This window comes from Chiloscyllium plagiosum, chromosome 9 (genome assembly GCF_004010195.1).
Source record: "Chiloscyllium plagiosum isolate BGI_BamShark_2017 chromosome 9, ASM401019v2, whole genome shotgun sequence".
Lineage (NCBI taxonomy): Eukaryota > Metazoa > Chordata > Chondrichthyes > Orectolobiformes > Hemiscylliidae > Chiloscyllium > Chiloscyllium plagiosum.
The window spans coordinates 42,925,357-42,945,570 of NC_057718.1; the positions used below are offsets into that span (position 1 = coordinate 42,925,357).

A 20,214-nucleotide genomic window follows, 5' to 3' on the forward strand; every position below is an offset into this window, starting at 1 on the left:
TTGAGGCAAGAAAACAACATGAGTAATAATAATATCTCCTGACTCATTTTCTTTTGCCTACTACTGCAACTTGTCATTATACACCTTCTTCCAACCAAGGTTTTATATGGATCATAAATCTACAGCTGCTACCAATGTCATGCTGTGACTGGTCAGCAGCAAGTGCAATTCAAGCAGTCCGCATTGCTCAGTGTCCGCTTCCCCTCTCCTGATCTGAAACACTGTGCCTTGCTTGATCTAACTGAATGCTGATAAATAGGAGGCAGATCACCATAACCTACCCAGAAGTCAACCTCTTCACAACACTTTAGCTACTGGTCTGCCCTTAAAGTTCTGAAGACAATCAATTTTCATTAAAGTTCCAGGCATTGGCAGAGAACTGGATTAATTTTGCAAATCACTAAATATGAAAATATCTTCCATGCTAGAATGGCATCGAGATTCTAAATTGAGCTTCACCTTTCTTATTATTTTCAGAAGTTTAGATTATTTTAAAAATCAACCAGTCAGACAGATGAAAGCAGGTTCAGTTACAGGTCATTGTTACAGTATGATTATTTGTCAAGCTCTTCAGAACTGATGAGACCCAAAAGGAATCTTGTACAATATTGAAAATAAAATAAATGCCTATTTGATAGCGAAACTATCCCCCTTCTTTCTCCATTATTCAGATACAAAAAATGGCTGCTCTGGCTTAATTTTCTGGCCAATCGTTATTCTTTCTGTTTATGGCAATGAAGCAAATGTATATAAATTGCACACTTATGGTATGCAATGTGGTGGAGTTCTTGGTCATTGGCTTCATTGTAAGAGCAAAAGGTTTTCGAACTCCCTTATTCCCTTTAAAGGGCCAACTGATTATCAAAAAAAGTAATTCCTACGTATGTACAATTTCCAGAGTCAGAAAGTGCAGTTAGATTACTATTAAATGCACCGAAGAGCTGGATAATCAATTTCTGTGTTTAGACAAAATGTACATTTTGTTAAGTGATTTTCAGGAATACACTATTTTCCTGCTATGTTGTACAGGCCATGAAATGAACTTACACAGCCACTAATGTCTAATTTCATCTTTGACACTACAGAGACACATGCAAGACAAATGCTGTTGAAGGTGGGGTCTCAATACAAAGATGTGGGTGTAATTTTCAAACAAAAAACCAAATGCACCCATGCATTATAAATGCATGATAAATGTACCTCAGAGTAAGAGAAGGAAATGGTAGGATTGAAGAACTGAATCCATGCAGACACTCAGAGATGAACAATCGAACATTTTCTCCAAGTTCCTGAGCAAGACAGAGAAGCTAAGTTAGAGCAGACAAGAAAACAAATTAGAGAAAGAAATTAGAGATGGATTAAGGAAAATAAATAAACTAACCAAAACCATGTGAGTAGCTTCGTTTTATTTAATTTTGTGAGTTTTACAGTTTTGCTATAACTAAAGACTGCAAAGATAGACAAAAACAAACATCTCAGTTGTCAAACATCTCTGGACAGAAGAATGGAGTATGATTTGCTGTTCCAATTCTGCATGGCTCCCCCAATGATACATAAGATTCCAAAACTGAAGAGACACTGATAACAATAAAATTAAAATAAGCTGATTTTATTTTAATTTACATCAATGCTCCCATGTCCAAAAGCCTATCATAAATCTTTTTGTAAACAATGTTTAACTTATTCATTGTAACCATGTGTTGATTACAGAACTATATTAAAGCCTATGATTATTAAATGCACTCTATGAAGCTGGCTTATTGTTTTGAGTTAGCTAAATGGAAAGAATGATCGATATTTATCAAAAGAAACACTGAAATTGTTAGTAAAAGCAGAAAATTCAAGAAATTCATGAAATATCAATCAGTATGAGAAAGAGAAAAATAAGCTAGTGATTCATGGCTATAACTGAATGAACTGCTTATTTTTATTTCTGATGGTAACCAACATGCTGTGCACTTGAAGCATTTTCTGTTAGTAAAAGCTACGTAAAACCTGCACAAATTCTTTCTATTATCACGGCTCTGTATCAGTTAATAGCTACATTTACTTGCAGACTTGATAACAAATCACTGCTGACTGGTCAAAATTTCAATTGATCATTCTGATGTAAAATTGATCACTGAAGTACTCAGAAGATAATAATCTTTGTTTATATAGGAGTGAACACTGGAGTGCATCCTCACCTGTCACATGTTCCTGCTTTGAGTTTCCTTTTGTTTGGGTGCTTTCACTGATTCTCAACAAACCAGCATTGCAGCACAGTTTTACAACCAAACAAAAATGTTATTTAATGATGCCTATTCCTGCTACAAAGCACTGTGATCCCAAACACCCAGACATTTTCAAAGAAAATATTAAAAAGTTGTGCCAGCTATGACTGTGTAATTTAGTTCATATGTGTTCTTCAGATGGATAACTTGCCTATGCATGTATTTATCACATTTATCAATGTGTCATCAATATAAAGCGCATTACCATCACCAGCTTTCTGACCCTATGAAAAGTGATGAGGTCTGGCAGTGGCTTTGGTCATATGATCTGTGCCCACAACTAGTCTGTAGCTGGAAAATGCTTTGACATCACAAGCTGAGCCACAGTGTATGCGCGCTTCTGGCCATATTTGATTAAATTCCCTCCACAGCTGCTGCATAGCATTCTTACAGTGGATCTCTTAACTCATGATCCATGTGAAAAAAAAACTTGGACTCGGCTACACCAGCTCTGCAGGGTGACCAATTCTTTCCAGCCGTTTCATGCCCAGTAGTTTCTGAAGTGGTTTGATCTTGAAGCGTGGAAGTTTCATTGACATCCCCCACACAGCTGAGGGTTTGCTCATTTTGCAAACATGGAAACAGTCTTCTGTAAATATGGCAGGCCAGACACCATCCATTTTCTATAATGAGGACATTTTATTTATCCATCTAAGTACTTTCACCAGTACAGTCCCATTTCCATGACTATTTTAGGATAAGTATGAATACTCTCTGGATTCCTCTGCTTAGTAAAATTAGTGATGTAAATTCTGAAGACTTCAGCTGCTATAGAAATGTGCCTCATACTTCACTATCATCTATAGGTGGTAAGTTGATATTTTTCATGTGGTTTCTACCTTACTTTTGCAGTCTCAAATAAATGTTAAAGTGCTTCAGCACTACAAATGTTAAGATTTTTCTTTTTAAAGCTACTGATGTTAACAGTTTTGTGTCAAATATGTCCTTATTTTGACACTCACTTTATTTTGTTCAAAATTGAAACAATATATTTCACTTCATAAATGAATGTTATAAACAGTGTTTTGGAAATTGTTCCATTCTTTTAATATGTTACTTTGCTGCACTTCCATTCTGATCTACTTGGTAACATACAGCAACAATTTGGATTTATATAGCACCTCTAATCTAATAAAACATATCGAGATGATTCACTAGAACATTATAAGGCAAAATTTGACACTTTGATCAATATTAGGGCATATAATAAAACCTGGACAGCAAATTAGATTTTAAGGAGGGTTTAAAGATGGAAGGAGAAGTAGAGAGATGGAGACATTTGGGAGGGAATTCCAGAGCAGTGGGTTTGGATAGCTGGCAAACTGGCTACCAGTGGTGAAGGAATTAAAATTAGAAAGGATCCAGAGCTCAGAATTAGATAACTGAGAGGATTTTTAGAATGAAAGAAATTACAACAATAGGGTGGCCATAGAGGCAATAAAAAGACATGGATCAGATTTTTAAAACTGAGACATTATTTGAACAGGAGTCAACGTAGCTCACCAAATGTAGATAAGAGGGGAAAGGGACTTGGTGAGAGATGGAACACAAGTAACAGAGTTTTGGATGAGCTCAAATTTACCATTCTCATTGATTTATGTATTGCACAAAACATAGTGCAGATTAATAGGCTATTTGGCCTGATTGGTCTGTTGTGGTATTTATGCTCCACGTAAGGCTCCTTCCAGCCTTTTTCATCTAATCCAGTCAGCAACCTCTTCTAGTTAAATCTCTTTCATGTATCTGTCTTCTCCATGTGCGTAAACATGTACGAGAGGATGTCTGCAAAAAGTCAAGTGTCGTTCACTCTTTTTTTGGGGCTAAGTTCTTAATTTTCACTCTCGATCCCATTGGGCGGTGCATCTGGAATCTGCAATTTGATTTTATTCCAATAACCTATGTCCAACCACTCTTGGTTGTCTGCATTGGAGCATCAACTTCTGTCAGATACATTTTAAAACATGACAAACATACAAAGGTATTTCAAAATAAACAAGTGACAATCTACCAACCTGTTGTGCGTCATAGCCAATACATGCATCATAATACAAGTTAATAATCTCAACTTGCCATCGTTTCTGCACAGTTATATTATGCACAGCCTTAAATGAAGTGTAGAAGGAGATTGTATCAGTGCAGTATCCAAAGTGAGAACATATTGATTACTAATTTTATTTTGTGAATTAATGGTCATTTCATTGACTACACTTGGTACTAAAATTGAGACATATCTTGTTAGAGAACAAAAATTCAATTTTTCTTGGTAGAGCTTTATAACATTCTAATAAAACAAGAATAAACATTAATTAATGACTTTCTAACTATTTTGCATCTATTCAATTTTTATATAAATGTTATGGTAAATACCTTCACCGAGTTAGGGCAATTCTGTTGACACAATTTAGGTTCCAATTTCAAATAGTTTGCTATGGAGTGTAATCTTATTTTCTACAACAATCCTTTTAAAAAACTTGAGCTTACAATGGAATTATGCTTATGAAATGTGTCTGTCATGAATGTGATGTATTTGCAGTTTCCAATAATGTAAACAAGCAGAAGAAAAGCCAAACTTTCCCAGAGTTATTTTGAACAGCTTGCAAAGGATTAAAACAAAACCTGAACAAAGTGTTACACTGATTGAAGTTGAGAGAAGCTGCAAAAGAAAAAATATATCATTATAAAGTATATTTTCATTTTATTAAAACATGGTATAAATAATGTATTATTTTCCAGGACTCGGATATAAAACTTACTTTTCCTGTTTCTATCATTTTCTGTTTCCTGGCAATTCCACTATACACGATTTTTAAAATCCATTTTTGTACAATCCAAATGATTCAACAACTTCTGATTTTGCTAAATGGTGTGATTTTAATACTTAATCTGACTGCTTCTGTACAAAAATGCTTGAATTTATGAACCTGCTGACAATTATTTTCAAGGGTGGGAAGAAATCTATTTTGAATCTTTTAGCAGCATTTGAGCTGAATGACATTGTTTTCAAACTTTTGAACAAGGACACTTTCCTTTTTCATATTTTAGCTTTCAAACACTATCACTAGCCATGTTATCCAAAAAGACAGTGGTGCGTCCATTACCGAGAGTAGTTAATTATGGATACTAAAACTTAAATAACATAAAGTAAATCAGCAAGAGGAAAGCAGTCCAAACTCTACTAACAGATGAACAAACATTGTTGACATTGAGAATCCTTTTAAAATTTGCTTCTAAGGTCCAAATGTTTCAGTTCTGAAACACATACTGTTGTAATACAGTTATACACTAACTCCCTGATCAATATGCTGCAATTCACTGACTTGGAATCATGTGAATCAGCTTAAACTTTTAAATACTCAATCACAACCATCATGCTTAACCTAGATATCAAATACAATAGTTAAACCTCCAACTAGACATTCTGAGACTTGAAATGGTTGGCAGAATCTTCCCAGCTCTTGATCAGTGGAGTAATGGATAGAGACATGGGAGAAAGTAATGAGCAGGAAAAAAACGATGAATTGCATCAAGAATCAACATCAAGAAAAAGGTCTTAATTTCTCCTTAAGGTTTTAACAGATCAATGCAAATTTCACCATTACACAGGGAAGACCCTATTTGCATGTTTTGAGGTTTCCTTCATAGCTAATCTGAGTTAATTTCTATGCAGTTCACAATTCTGCCAGGTACTGCTAAGAATCTAGAGTGCATCAATTCCTGACTTACAAGTCTGAGTGATTACCTGGTGGGTAATCACCTCACTAGTATGTTCTCTAGATTGTCCATCATTCTGCAACATTTCAGAGCACACTCCAATGGCAATCGCTCCCTGCATCCTACATCCATGGAAGTCAACAGCGGCAAAATATTGGCTTCACCACACCATCATGGCACAACTTGGACAAATTTTTAATGCAGTTCAACATGTCAAAATTACAATTTCAAGTTCACCACCACTTTAGCGCTCACTCGCTTTGCACAGGGGAGTAGTCCTCTGTCCAGTCAGGGATTGACTATGTTCAGTCTGAGGTTACTGTTACTCCCAATCCAGTAGGTTGGCCATTGTCAGTAGTGCACTTGGTGTGATCAGGGTCCAGACACCTGCATCCTTCCAATGTAAGGATTAGGCCAGTCCGACTGGCCAAATCCAACCAGCTCGGAGATTACAGGTCCATCAGTCAGAGTGCTGTAGAGACATCAGTCAGGGAGTCTCGGCTGTCCTCAGTCTAGGATGTCCTTGCCAATCAGCCTGTTTGGATTGGGAGTGGGGGAGAGGTGTTCATAGGCCACAGTCTGTGAATTTAAGCAGTAGACTTCAAGGGGAGTTATCAGGAACCAGACCTGACTGTGGGAAGAGAGTGGGAACCCAAGTGTGAGGTTTGGAGCTGGGACACTGAGTCAGAGAGGTGAAAATGACTGTGAAGGTACAGTTTCAAACATAAAGGTCCAATTTGATGTAATGTGGGATACTCAGGGATGGCGGACTTTTGCAAATCAACACCACCCTGGCAAAAGGAGGAATTGTGAGACTAAAGCTGTCAGTGACATTGCAGGAGTGTGAAAGATGATGAGGTGTCCTGACTGTGTGAGTAGGCAGAGCAGAGGGCAGGAAAGCTTAGGGGATATGAATATATGAAGAATTAACAACAGTAAGCCACTGGAGCCTTCAAACCTGCTCTGCCATTCAAACAATTATGGCTGGTCTGATGTTAACCACAATTTTATGTTCTTGCATACCCATGATAAACTTTCATCCCCTTGGTAATCAAGAACCTACCTCTGCCTTAAAAAATACTCCAAGATTCTGCATTCGCTATCTTTTGAGAAAGGAACTCCAAAAAATCACAACCATTTGAGAAATGTTTCTCCCCCATCTCTCTCTTTAATGGGTAACACTTTATTTTTGAACCAAAAGCCCTAGTTCCTGACTCTCTCACAATAGTAAACATTCTTTGTACATCCATGAGGCAGGTAAGAGTCATTGAGTGAAGGTGCTGCATGCAGTAATGAGAGTGGGAGACCATTAGCTTTGTTGGGAGGTATTTGCAATAGCAGAGTTAGAGTGGAAGTAAAATAACAGAGAAACAATAGTGGACACTTGCCCTTGTTGATAGAAGGAGATAATTGATCTTCTTTCTACATTGCTGGATGTATTTTTTTCTCAATGAGGACACTGCGCTGACTCACATGCTTACTTCTTTTCAGGCTGGTAGCATCTGGTGTCCTTTCTTCCCTTGTCATTTGGAAGAAAAAAGGCAGCCCTCCTCTCGCCAAACCCCTTCCTCCATGTGCGGATGCCAACTTCCCTTTCTTAGTAATTTCCTTGAGAATAGGGGCCAAGTAGCAGATTTTGATTGGCAGTTCCAGGCTTGCAGCATTTGAGCTGAGCACAGCTGAGGGTTAAATATGGTGCTTGTGGCATCAATGTTGTTGGTTTTTTATTGACTTATTGTTGTCACTTGTACTGAGATACAGTGAAAAGTGTTGTTTTGCATGCTAAACAGGGTATACAGTGCTTATATCAGAGTGATGCTAGAAAAGCACAGTAGGTCAGGCAGCATCCGAGGAGCAGAAAAATCGACGTTTCGAGCCAAAGCCGTTCATCAGGAAGGGCTTTTACCCAAAACATCGATTTTCCTGCTCCTCGGACGCTGTCTGATCTGCTGTGCTTTTCCAGCACCACTCTGATCTAAACTCTGGTTTCCAGCATCTGCAGTCCTCACTTTTGCCTAAGGTATACAGTGCATCAGGGTAGTAGAACAGAGTGCAGAATACAGTATTATTCTGAAGAGAAGGTGCAGACAGGGAAATCAGAATTAACATTTGAGAGATTTGTTCAAATGTCTGATAACAATGGGGAAGAAGCTGTTCTTGAATCTGGTTGTATGTGTATTCAAACTTTTATATCTTCTGCCCGACAGAAGAGAGTATAACAGGGATAGGAAGGATCTTTGATGATGTTGGTTGCTATCCCAAGGCAGCAGGAAGTATAGATAGATTCAGTGGATGGAAGGCTGGTTATTGTGATGGACCGGGCTGTGTTCATGATTCTCTGTTGGTCTTGGGAAGAGCAATTGCCAAACCACCTTGAGATGCATCCAGACAGTGTACTGTCTATGGTACATTTATAAAAATTGTTAAGAAGTATGCATATTTCATAGTGATTCACTACCATTACATACCTGAACTAGACTGATGGACAATTATATAGAATAGAAAACAAAAGAAGTCTGAATATTCATAATAAGAATTTCTGACTTTTAATCTGTAAGTGTAACAAAACTAGACTGAATCTTGCCCTACCTTGGTTTGGTTTTTGGGGAGTCTTATGAAGAGTTTCTCTCTATGAGACCTGATGACTTTTCTCATGCAATCTTCCACTACTCACCACATTAGTTATCCACCTGGACTCCATGGTTTTCGGCTAATTGAATCTGCTGTCATGGAGGCAGAATTAATATCTGGATAATAAGGATACCAATGTCAAGCTCCTACTTATTGACTACATATTACCTTCATCACCATCATTCCAAAAAAACTCATCTCTAAACTCCGAGGCCTAGGTCTTGGCTCCTCTCTCTGTAACATGCCAAATTTCCTTAGTCTCCTGAGGAAGTAGAGACATTATTGTTCTTTCTTCACTGTCATGTTGACATGACTACACCAGGACAGATTGTTGATGGCCATAACTCCCAGGAACGTGATGCTCTCAACCACCTCTACCCCAGCATTATTGATGCAGACAGGGGTCTGCCCTCCACTCCGCTTCCTGAAGTCAATGACCAATTCTTGGTTTTGGTGACATTGATGGGGAGGTTGTTGTCTTTTTACCATGCCACTAAGTACTCAGTCTCTTTCCTGTATTCTGTCTTGTTGCTGTTTGAGATCCAACCTATGACTGTGGTATTGTCAGCAAGGTTGTAAATGGAGTTGGGATAGAATTTGGCCACACAGTCATGAGTGTGTAAGGACTGTAATAGGGGGCTGAGTATACACTGTTGCGGGGCATCAGTGTTGAGGATTCTTGTGGAGGAGGTGTTGTTGCCTATTCTTGCTGATTGTGGTCTATGGGTCAGAAAGTCAAAGATCCAGTTACAGAGAGAGGAGCCAAGACCTAGGTCTCGGAGTTTAGAGACCAGTTTATTTGGAATGATGGTGATGAAGGTAATATGTAGTCAATAAGTAGGAGCTTGACATTGGTATCCTTATTATCCAGATATTAATTCTGCCTCCATGACAGCAGATTCAATTAGCCGAAAACCATGGAGTCCAGGTGGATAACTAATGTGGTGAGTAGTGGAAGATTGCATGAGAAAAGTCATCAGGTCTCATAGAGAGAAACTCTTCATAAGACTCCCCAAAAACCAAACCAAGGTAGGGCAAGATTCAGTCTAGTTTTGTTACACTTACAGATTAAAAGTCAGAAATTCTTATTATGAATATTCAGACTTATTTTGTTTTCTATTCTATATAATTGTCCATCAGTCTAGTTCAGGTATGTAATGGTGGTGAATCACTATGAAATGTGCATACTGCTAAATAGCACTTCTCATTTACAATCACTGAATTCAGCATATTAATAGGTACTAAAACACAACCAATCTTCTTTGCAGTCTTACAGTACCTCAATATTGGAGACAGGTAAATTGATGTGTTTTCATTGGTAGGCAAATGGGTCAGCATATTCAAACATTATTTGGGAAGTCTGAACAATAAAGCCTCAGCTGTCAACCAAATCATCATAGATTTGAGCCACAGGGATCCTTGTCAATCAAAATCACTTCCTACTGCTGGGAAGTATTCTTGTATTCAGCCAGGGTGCTAGGTGGAGTACCGTGCAATGAGTATGAAAAACTGACAGCTTTTGCAGGAAGTGTATCTCCTGTGGGCTGATCATAAACACTTTCTTCATCAGAGAGAAGTTTATGCTTCAATCTTCCAGGAATTCTGTAGTGGTTACAATTAAATTGTGAGATGGTAAAAGAAGATAAACATCTATATTCTGCCAAAAGGAATGCTTGAGCACACTCAGACAGTTCCTCCTTCTTTTTCTCAGGCAACCTAGTTTAAGATTAACAAACACACCTTCTGGGGCAATCCTAAATGGAAATGTCAGTTAAGATTGGGATCTAATCCAGGGATTCAGAGCTTTTGGTGTTATAGCCAGCAGAACCTTTCCTCCAAGATTCTACATTACTGAAACAATTGCTAATTAAATGTTTCCAACTCCCTAATGTAAAACTCTTCTTTTTGCTAATGTGGTGAACTTAGTTCCATTGGCTATGCTATTATGTTATTTTTCTTTCCTCCACCATGAGTATAAATGAGTTGAAGTACTGTAAGAAGGAATGGGGAAATGGGTCCCCTGTTATCATGCAAGCTATCAGTAGCAATAGACCTCTGACTTTGTAATTTGTTCTTTATGGACTAGCCTGCAGCCAATGAGCAAAATCAATAGTCTTTGCTGAAAAAGTAAGCAAGCAGTAGTGTGTTATGTGACAGCTGAAGATACATGTGCTTACTCAGGGTCACAGGGCCACATCAAATTTCTGTGCGACTTTCTTTCAAAGCTAAATCCATTTACCAAGCGTTCGTCATTTGAAAATGTTGCAATGGGGAATTAGACTAGCCCTGCTCTTCTTTCCACTTAACAATGTTTGTTTTCAGCAGACTGTTCAATAGTGTCACAAGCAGAAGAAAAACTATGTGATGAGAAAGTAAAATAGTTCTGTACGTTGTACAATTCCATTCAATAATGCAGAGCTTTTTTTCCACAGTACTTCACCAAGGCAAAAAAAAATGTCCATTTAAACTTTGTGAATTAGCCACACGTGTTCCACAAAGACTAAAGTCATTAGGTTTGTTAGAAATAGGTGCTAATTTGAAGGGGAGAAACCAACAATAATCTCTTTTTTAGAAATTTGTTAGAATTAGTGAAAAAACTACTTTGTATATCAGAAAGTTTCATGAATATATCCTGCAAATAAAAATTAGTACTTTTTAAACTTTCTTAAAACCTACATTTTCTTTACCAATTAGTGTCATTGTTTTAATCATTTTAGTGTAAGTTTTTAAAAAATAAATATTTATCTTGTAAATGTCAAGGTAATGCATTTGTTCAAGCAAATGGCAAAAGAACCGGAATCGCTGGAAATCTGGAATTATACAGCAACATCTGAAAAGACAAAGATTGATGTTCACGATGAACTAGCCTCTAATTAGGTGGAACAAATCATACTTAGCTCAGTGTGTATGTCAAACCTGTCTATAAATTGCTTAGAGTTTGCAATGTGAAAGACAGTACCCAAAATGTTTATCCATATTTTCTGTTTTCAGTTGTTTCTCTATCGTATAAACTAGCTTTACATTTTTGTCTTGTGTACATGTGAGATACTGTTGTGTGATTTTTAATTTTGACAGAAGAGAAGTGAAAAATCAACACCTACTCAGCTCACCCAGGTCCAAAGTCAGAAGGCCCAAATCATGTTCAAATCTGGATCTCATTTAAGTACTCCTGGTGATCTTCAGACATCAATCAGGAGCTCTGCACTATTGCTCACTACTTTCACCAATTTTCACATGCTAGGGCCAATTGAATCTTGGGTGGAATGACCAAAATAACTAAAATCTTGCTTGTCCTAAGCAACCTCCCCAGCACTTTTATGACTGCTAATTAGGCTGCTCAATATTCTGGAGTGAATAATTAAGATGAATGCTCCATCCATTTATATCTTAATGTTGTAATTTTGAAAGGACTATAGGTACCCATAGACAGATTTAAATACCTCTGGCCTGTTTTGGATAGAACTGTTAGGTCCCCTAAAGGAATGCCTGAAAATTGAATCAGAAAATTAATAAATACGTGTCCCATCAGATTTTCCTCTGTCATGTTGTACATCTTTCAGATAATGAGCAGCTAAAAATTTTCCCAAGAAGGATTGAATACATATTTTTCCAGTCTTTGGATATAGATTGATTATATTGAACAGTGGAAACCATTCGTACATCTGCAATTGATAATAATTTTTTAATTGTAATGCTGATCTGGCAAATTTCTGATCTGCCGTTATTAATCATACATCAGTAGGTAATCTCGCCTGGGTTGTATTGATATCCCGAAATGGGGAATTGCGGTGTATCTGGGTGGAATCATCAGCCATGCCTTGTGGTGAGTTTGTTGGGCGGGCAATTGGTCATTCAGGCAGGAAGTTGGGACTCTGCCATTTTCCCTCTCCACCCAGATTAGGTCTAATTCATCCTCATATAAAGGCTCACCCTGCATCTGTAGAATAAACCCACTTGCAATGTGAGGAGTGAGACAAACAAATCCTGCTCTGTGTATTTGCTGGCTTCAAAGAGGGACCTACTTGAGGGACCTACCATTTTGTGTGTGTGTGTGCGTGTGTGTGTGAGCGTGTGTGTGTGTGAGCATGTGTGTGTGTGTCTGTGTGTGAGTGTTTGTGTGTGTTTGTGTCGCCACTTTTGTTTTTGTTGCCAGCCCTATTCCTCATTACCCCCAACCCCTTGCTACTATCATTTTCTGGTTAGGACTCTCCTCCATCTAAAACCTCAGTTGAGTGCACAATCAGCAGCAGTCACTATCTTCCTAGTGACATTGCTGAGTAAATAATAGCTTCTGATCTCTGACTAGTCAACGTCTCATGGCAGGTGGGACTTGCTCACACTCAGGATATTTTATCCCAGGGACAATGATTGCCACTGCCCTGACACTGCCACACAAAATGTGGCAGCCTCCCCAAAAAGGTGATATGGAGCTGGCAGCGGCTGAGACCCCCATCATCTCTCCAAGATTCCATCTTCTATCGATATTAATTAAATTGGGAAAAATGACTTTCTTATGTGTATTGACTTTGTGACTTTGACTAGTCTGCTTCATATTCTGTCCTCTGAAGAAAAGTCATGACAGAATTGAAACATTAATTCTGCTTCACTGTCCACAGAAGTGCCAGACCTGCTGAGTTTCTCCAAAATTCTCTGTGTTTGCTTCAGATATCCAGCATCCACAGAATTTTGCTTTTATGCCTATAATGATTTGCTGATTAGCATCTCCTACCCTCCTTGAATATTCTTTCTACTCTTTTTGGAACCCCTGACTTGGTGTGGGACATGCAGCTCCATAAGCCTGTTCCACTCTACAGTTGGATCTTGGTAGATCTCCATTTCTACACTAGGTGTTGATCCACTTTGGCTCTATAATCTTGACTAGATTTCATAACAAAAGTAATCTAACAACCTTACTTTGAAAGTGTTCAACTGAGCAACACTTTGGTTGAAAGAATTCCAGTTTTCCACTATCATCTGTTTGATGGAATGAGCTGACATCACCACTGAATGGCCGAACCATTTCTTCTGGATTCTCCAATCTCTATCCTGTCAATTAAAGAAAACATTTGAGACAGGTCAGATAAACACCTCTCAATCTCCTATATGCAACAGAAATAATAGCTTATATACAAGCCTAGTCCTTGCATTCTTCCCTTCTATACCATTCTAGTGAATCTACCTCCATACCATTTTAGTGAATCTGCACTTTAACTCCCTCCAATTTAGCTTTCCTGATTAATGGTCTCCAGAACTGAATACTGTATATTAGATTAAATTACCTACGGTATCGAAACAAGCCCTTTGGCTGAATAAGTCCACACTGACCATTCAAAGATAAGGCCTATATTTACCCCTGACTAATGCACCTAATACTATGGGCAATTTTGCATAGCCAATTCACCTAACCTGCACACCTTTGGATTGTGGGAAGAAACCGGAGCACTCAGAGGAAACTCACGCAGGCACAGAGAGAATGCGCAGACAGTCACCCAAGCTGAGAATCAAACCCAGGTCCCTGGTGCTGTGAGACAACGGTGCTAACCACTGAGCCACTGTGCCACCAGGACGGAGTCTGACCAAGGCTTTGTGGAACTGCAACATAAAACTTTCAAACATTGGTGTTCTAGCCCTCTTGAGATACAGGCCATATTTTCCCTTAGCTGTGTAAATTATTTTATGTCACTGTCCATGAGCTTTTAGTGTCCGTAAGCCTGTTAATCTCCTTGTTTCTAACAAAGTTATGAGCTTCTCACCATTTAGACAACGCCATGACTAAGCTTACTTATGTTCAAGTTGAATGATTTCACACTTACAAATCACAGCATATCTGCATAATTCAATGTTCCCTTCAGAAGTTTCCATAGCTTGCAAACTGTTTTGCCTTGGGTCCACTCTGATTCTGCGGCACTCTACTTTTTCCCAATGACTGCTATTCTCAGATATTCTTCTGCAAGTTACATCTCCCCCAACCAGCGGAGTCAGTTTAGAGTGACTGGTAACATCACCTAGCGATTAGAAATATGGTGCATCATATATCTGATATCAAACTACTGAAGCAACCGTTCTTTTTGGAACACAAACAGAAATTGCTGGAAGTCTGTCAAAGCAGCAAACTCAAAGGACGACAGCAGAATTGCTTCAGGAAGACCCCAAACCATCTCCAGAAAAATCAAACATCCCTCCAATTCATCAGTTTGGAACCAATCAGAATAGAGAAGGTTTATTTGGGAAGGTACTAAAAATGTTAATAAATTTCATTTCGATCATGCGGAAGTGATGTCAAAGACTTGTGGAGAGCACATAACCCTCCAAATAGCTCATCTGCCTAATCCTTCAAAAACCATCTCCCCCATATACTACAGAACATGCAGATTGTTGTATATAAGCCACTCTGAACTCATCAAACTGGTGTGGCAGTAAGTCAATCCTCAGTCCTGAGAGGCTGCTAATAAGAAGACAAAGGAGGGTATGATTTTTATCATACATAACCTTCACTTTGTTCCCTGAATGTATTGCACTGTCGCATTGAGCAAAACTACTATTTTCTGTCCTTTGATGCACAATTTTCAAATTGCCAATTCTCAGTGTTGGAATTGACGTTTGATCATGCATTTCAACAGCAACATTATATACTGTGAAAGAAAACAAAAAATATATTAGTGTCTCACAAATTTCCCTGTTAATTACTCAAATTTTCAATCAAAAGTTTGATTTCAGTATGTTAGTCCAAACTGATCTAGTCTAAGCCAGTGCCAATTTCTGGCTCACGTCCACAGTAATCCCCACTGATTATTAACAATTAAGACATCCAGCGCAGCAAGACGTAGCTGAAGGTATGCGGAATTATCTGGCTTTTGAAAAGAGTTCTCTCTTTACCCAACATCTTGCTATAACTTCAGCTCACTCGAAAGCTCCTGAAAATTTATTATACTGATATATGTAAATTGTAGATCATTAGAAACTGTAAATGTAATATATTGCAGCTTTAGCATCATGACTATTCTTTATATGTCATTAAAGCTAGAGGGTGGCATGAATATTCATGACTGGGACATGTGCTTTCTTGAATTCACTGTTCTTGTTAATATTACACCAGCTATGTCTAGTCATGTGCTTTTGTGTAAGAGGAATGTTGCCTGAGGCCTTCATAGTTTTTTTATTATCTCAAACCAATTTTGCACTGCTATTTAAATAAAATGCTTCAATAATTCCAGAATCTATAACTTAAGAAGTAAAATACTTTCCACTTTATTTTACATAATTATTCCCCTGATTTATTGCAGTGACAGAAAGAGAATAATAAAATGTCAATTATTAGTAAATGCTGCTTTTTATTGTAAGATAGGGGTCCAGAAATTCAGTGGGCCGCAATCATGGACTCCTGCTTGCCAGTATACTTATGTGCTGACCCCATCAGAATAAGCAGATCCTGCAGGAAAGCGTTTATATTCTATAGGCACATATCTGAGCTTTGCCTCTTCTTGCAATTGAGATATCTGGTGACTGCCTCCAAAGAGAGAGGTTACTTAATGTTCCCCAGACCCAACTGACCATTTTCCTGGCCTCCATCGAAAGAAAGTTGATTTATAAATACGTCAAAGATTTCTGGGATAATGATCATTCCTGCAGACTCATTTGTACCTAATTTGAGGTAGCTCTTCTCAGACAGCTGATTTCAGGCTGAGTATTGGATAGTGATTGAGATGGCATATGGATGTCCTGGTACTAGGATCAATTCCTTATTCTTCAGTCTCAGAAGGGACACAGCAGAAATTCTATCCTTTAAGAGGGTTGACTGGAAATTCCTCAGAAATAAGGCGGGAGTCTACTTGTTCACCAAAGGATATTCTAGGCTCTGCTTTACAGGTGGAAAGCCAAATTTTTGAAACATTTATACAGCGCATTTTTTAATGGAGATATGCATTTAACAGGTAATCCAGTTAAGTTGTGCGATTCCTATATCTGATGTGTTGGTGAGATTACAGTTGTATTTTGTCATTTGCTTACTTAACCTATTTTCCACCAGCCCACCCACGTAAATTAAGTAGAAGTTGGATTGTGATATGATTTACTTTCCTGATTATTCCCCACTTTTAGAAGTTAGTTTTAGTGGAAAAGAAAATAAACAGGTTACAAACAGACTGATTTTAAGAGAATTTTCTCTTCTCTATGATGGATTACATATCCAGGATGGGGAGAGCTCTTTGCAAGAATGGATGGGTGGTTTGAAAACAATAACAAATACTTGCTCAGGTTTCTCATTCTTTGATGCACAAATTGTATTATTTCACAGGCACAACTCAGTATTCTAAAATTATCACTGATTATACATATGAACATTATTTGCATTGCAAAGAAGTAGTTCTCGAGGAATTTTCTTTCAATATGAACGCCTAACTGCTTCTTGCTTTATATCCCTAAAAAGAGATTTTTGTCAATGACATTGAGATATAACTTAATGCCCAAAAATGGTCCAGAGAGAAAAATTACATCAAGTTGGGAAATTATGTGTTTACGATCCTCCCGATCTGAATTTTCTCTTGGTATTTCATCTGGACCATAGTTGGATGAATTTACAGTCAAGAATCTGTGTTGAACTTTGCTTTCAGTGAAAGAAAGCAAATTCCATTTCATCACCATAAGTAAGAATATTGTTAAGGTCTGCTGTTTTTGTTTAGGGTATAGGAAATTTAGACCTTTCTCAAAAGGCTGTTCACATCAGGATAATTGTACTTTCAAAAATCGTAATTGATAGATTTTCTTAGGCTAGGGCATTGAGGTCTACAAACTTAAGTAGAATTAATAGAATTAAGCTATAGATCAGACATGGTCCAACTGAATGACAAAACAGAATGGCGATCTCCTGTTCCAATATACTTATGATCCCATCTCATCATTAATAATAAAACTCACTTTGAGAATCAATGTGCTATTAATGGATGATAACTACAAAGCACTTAGTTCAATTGTAGCTAATTAGCATTTCTCATAGAGTCATTGAGTTATAGAGATGTACAGCATGGAAACAGATCCTTTCGTCCAACCGGTCCACGTCAACCAGACATCCCAACCCAATCTAGTCCCACCTGCCAGCACCTGGCCCATATCCATTCAAACCCTTCCTATTCATATACTCATTCAGATGCCTTTTAAATGTTGCAATTGTACTATCCTCCACCACTTCCACTGGCAGCTCATTCCATACGCGTACCACCCTCTGAGTGAAAACGTTGCCCCTTAGGTCTCTTTTATATCTTCCCCCCCTCACTCTAAACCTATGCCCTCTAGTTCTGGACTCCACCACTCCAGGGAAAAGACTTTGCCTATTTATCCTATCCTTGCCCCTCATGATTTTATAAACCTCTATAAGGTCACCCCTCAGCCTCTGACGATCCAGGGAAAACAGGCCTCACCTGTTCAGCCTCTCCCTATAGTTCAAATCCTCTAACTCTGGCAACATCCTTGTAAATCACTTCTGAATCCTTTCAAGTTTTACAACATCTTTCTGATAGGAAGGAGACCAGAATTGCACGCAATATTCCAACTGTGGCCTAATCAATGTCCTGTACAGCCGCAACATGACCTCTCAACTCCTGTACTCAATACTCTGATCAATAAAAGAAAGCATACCAAACGCCTTCTTCACTATCCTATCAACCTGCGACTCCACTTTCAAGGAGCTATGAACCTGCATTCAAGGGTCTCTTTGTTCAGCAACACTGCCTAGGATCTTACCATTAAGTGTATAAGTCCTGCTAAGATTTGCTTTCCCAAAATGCAGCACCTCACATTTATCTGAATTAAACTCCATCTGCCACTTCTCAGCCCATTGGCCTTCTGATCAAGATCCCGTTGTAATCTGAGGTAACCTTCTTTGCTATCTACTACACCTCCAATTTTGGTGTCATCAACAAACTTACTAACTGTACCTCTTATGCCCACATCTAAATCATTTATACAAATGATGAAAAGTAGAGGGCCCAGCACCGATCCGTGTGGCATTCCACTGGTCACAGGCCTCCAGTCTGAAAAACAACCCTCCACCACCACCCACTGTCTTCTATCTTTGAGCCAGTTAAGTTCAAATTAATTTATCAATGAAGAGCACAGTTATTCCTTTATCGGTAATGTGAAGGACTTGCATTTATATAGCACTTTTCATAACTTTGCTTTTGAGTCAAATGAGACATAAGCAAATATAGTCACCATATAGGAAATATAGCAGAGCAAGGTCCTGCAAATAATGATGAAGAACATCAGATCATGTTTTGGTGGTAAATAGTGGCCTTGATACTAGGGGAAATTCCTCTGAACTTCCTCAAAAGTAATGTTCAGGAATCTTTTACATCATCCCATGAGCACAGACAGTTCAATGAAATATAGCACCCTAAAAATGTAACACCCTTTCAGTGTTTTACTGGAATGTCAAACAGGAGGATGGTGTGTTCAAGTCTGTGAAATAGCTGTAAAATCAACAATCTTCTGAATCAGAGGTGACGGTGTAAACTCTGATCTACAGCTAATCCGATCAAATAAAGATATTCCTTCACCTTTATTTCTCTTCCCTCTCCATCCCCACTCCCAAAGCACTGTAACAACACCAACTGTCCTTTGTATTTTACTTAAGCTACTGGTGAGTCATTCCAACAACTTAAATAAAAACATAAAAGATTGGCTCAAATGAGTTTTAGTTTTCAACTCAGTTGTTTGCACAGAAGGTAATAAATTTTATTATCTCGACAATTTAAACAGAATCTATAAAAAATTAACCTTTCTTCCGTTTACTCTCAGATGCTGTTACCATTAAATTGTAAGAACGTAGTCATGGGACAACATCAGCCAGTAAGAGTTTTATATACATCAGTGAAATGTTGCCTCCAAATCCTTTCTGTACAAATAATGTTCACAGCTATTTTTCACTACCTTGCTTCACAAAGTCAACACTAAAGAATTTGACAACTCTAGCCAACAAAGGGAAGAAATGCCTGTATATTTCAATCCAGGAATCTCTGTGTGCAACTGAAGCAGAAAAAGGTGTAATCGGATGGCAGTAATGGACATTTGGGAATACACCTAAAATACAATGGCATGGGTTTAAGGGCTGCATGACTGACTGAAAAACTCAACTTAGTTTTGGTTCTTTAGTCAGCATAACATCAGTACTGTGCCACACTAATGCCGGATGTCCGCTGATGATTAATTTAATCACACTTCATTTAAATCTTGACCTAATTTCTTTCCTCTAATTTTTGATCGAAGGGTAAACAGTATGACTGAGTTTACCTTATGATGATATTCAGTGACTCTACATCAGATTCAAAGATAGGAAGTGGCATGCCATCATGTTCCATATGAATGAGAAAGTTAAGTCTGGGCTAATAACACTTACATAAGTATTGAAAATATATCACAGGAGACAAAAAAACACATATAAGGTCTAATTGAATAAAAATAGAGACTGTCTCTATATGTTAAAAGGATGCAACTAAACTGATGCATTTAGTTAAATCACAAACCGGAAGGTAGTCCCACCAGTTTGAAATGTTGTATTACAGACTACAGAAAACACAAAGCTTTATATAAGATGCAACTTGCTTTG

General features: G+C 38.1%; 1 long non-coding RNA gene across 1 annotated transcript in view; it reads left to right on the forward strand.

Moving 5' to 3' along the window:
- The first annotated feature begins 2,666 nt into the window (after positions 1–2,666).
- The window catches only part of LOC122553219, a 41,709-nt gene continuing 24,161 nt past the window's right edge, over positions 2,667–20,214 (forward strand). Inside the window, exon 1 of the long non-coding RNA XR_006312637.1 lies at positions 2,667–3,082. This is a non-coding gene — a long non-coding RNA (uncharacterized LOC122553219). The remainder of the gene's footprint in view (positions 3,083–20,214) is intronic.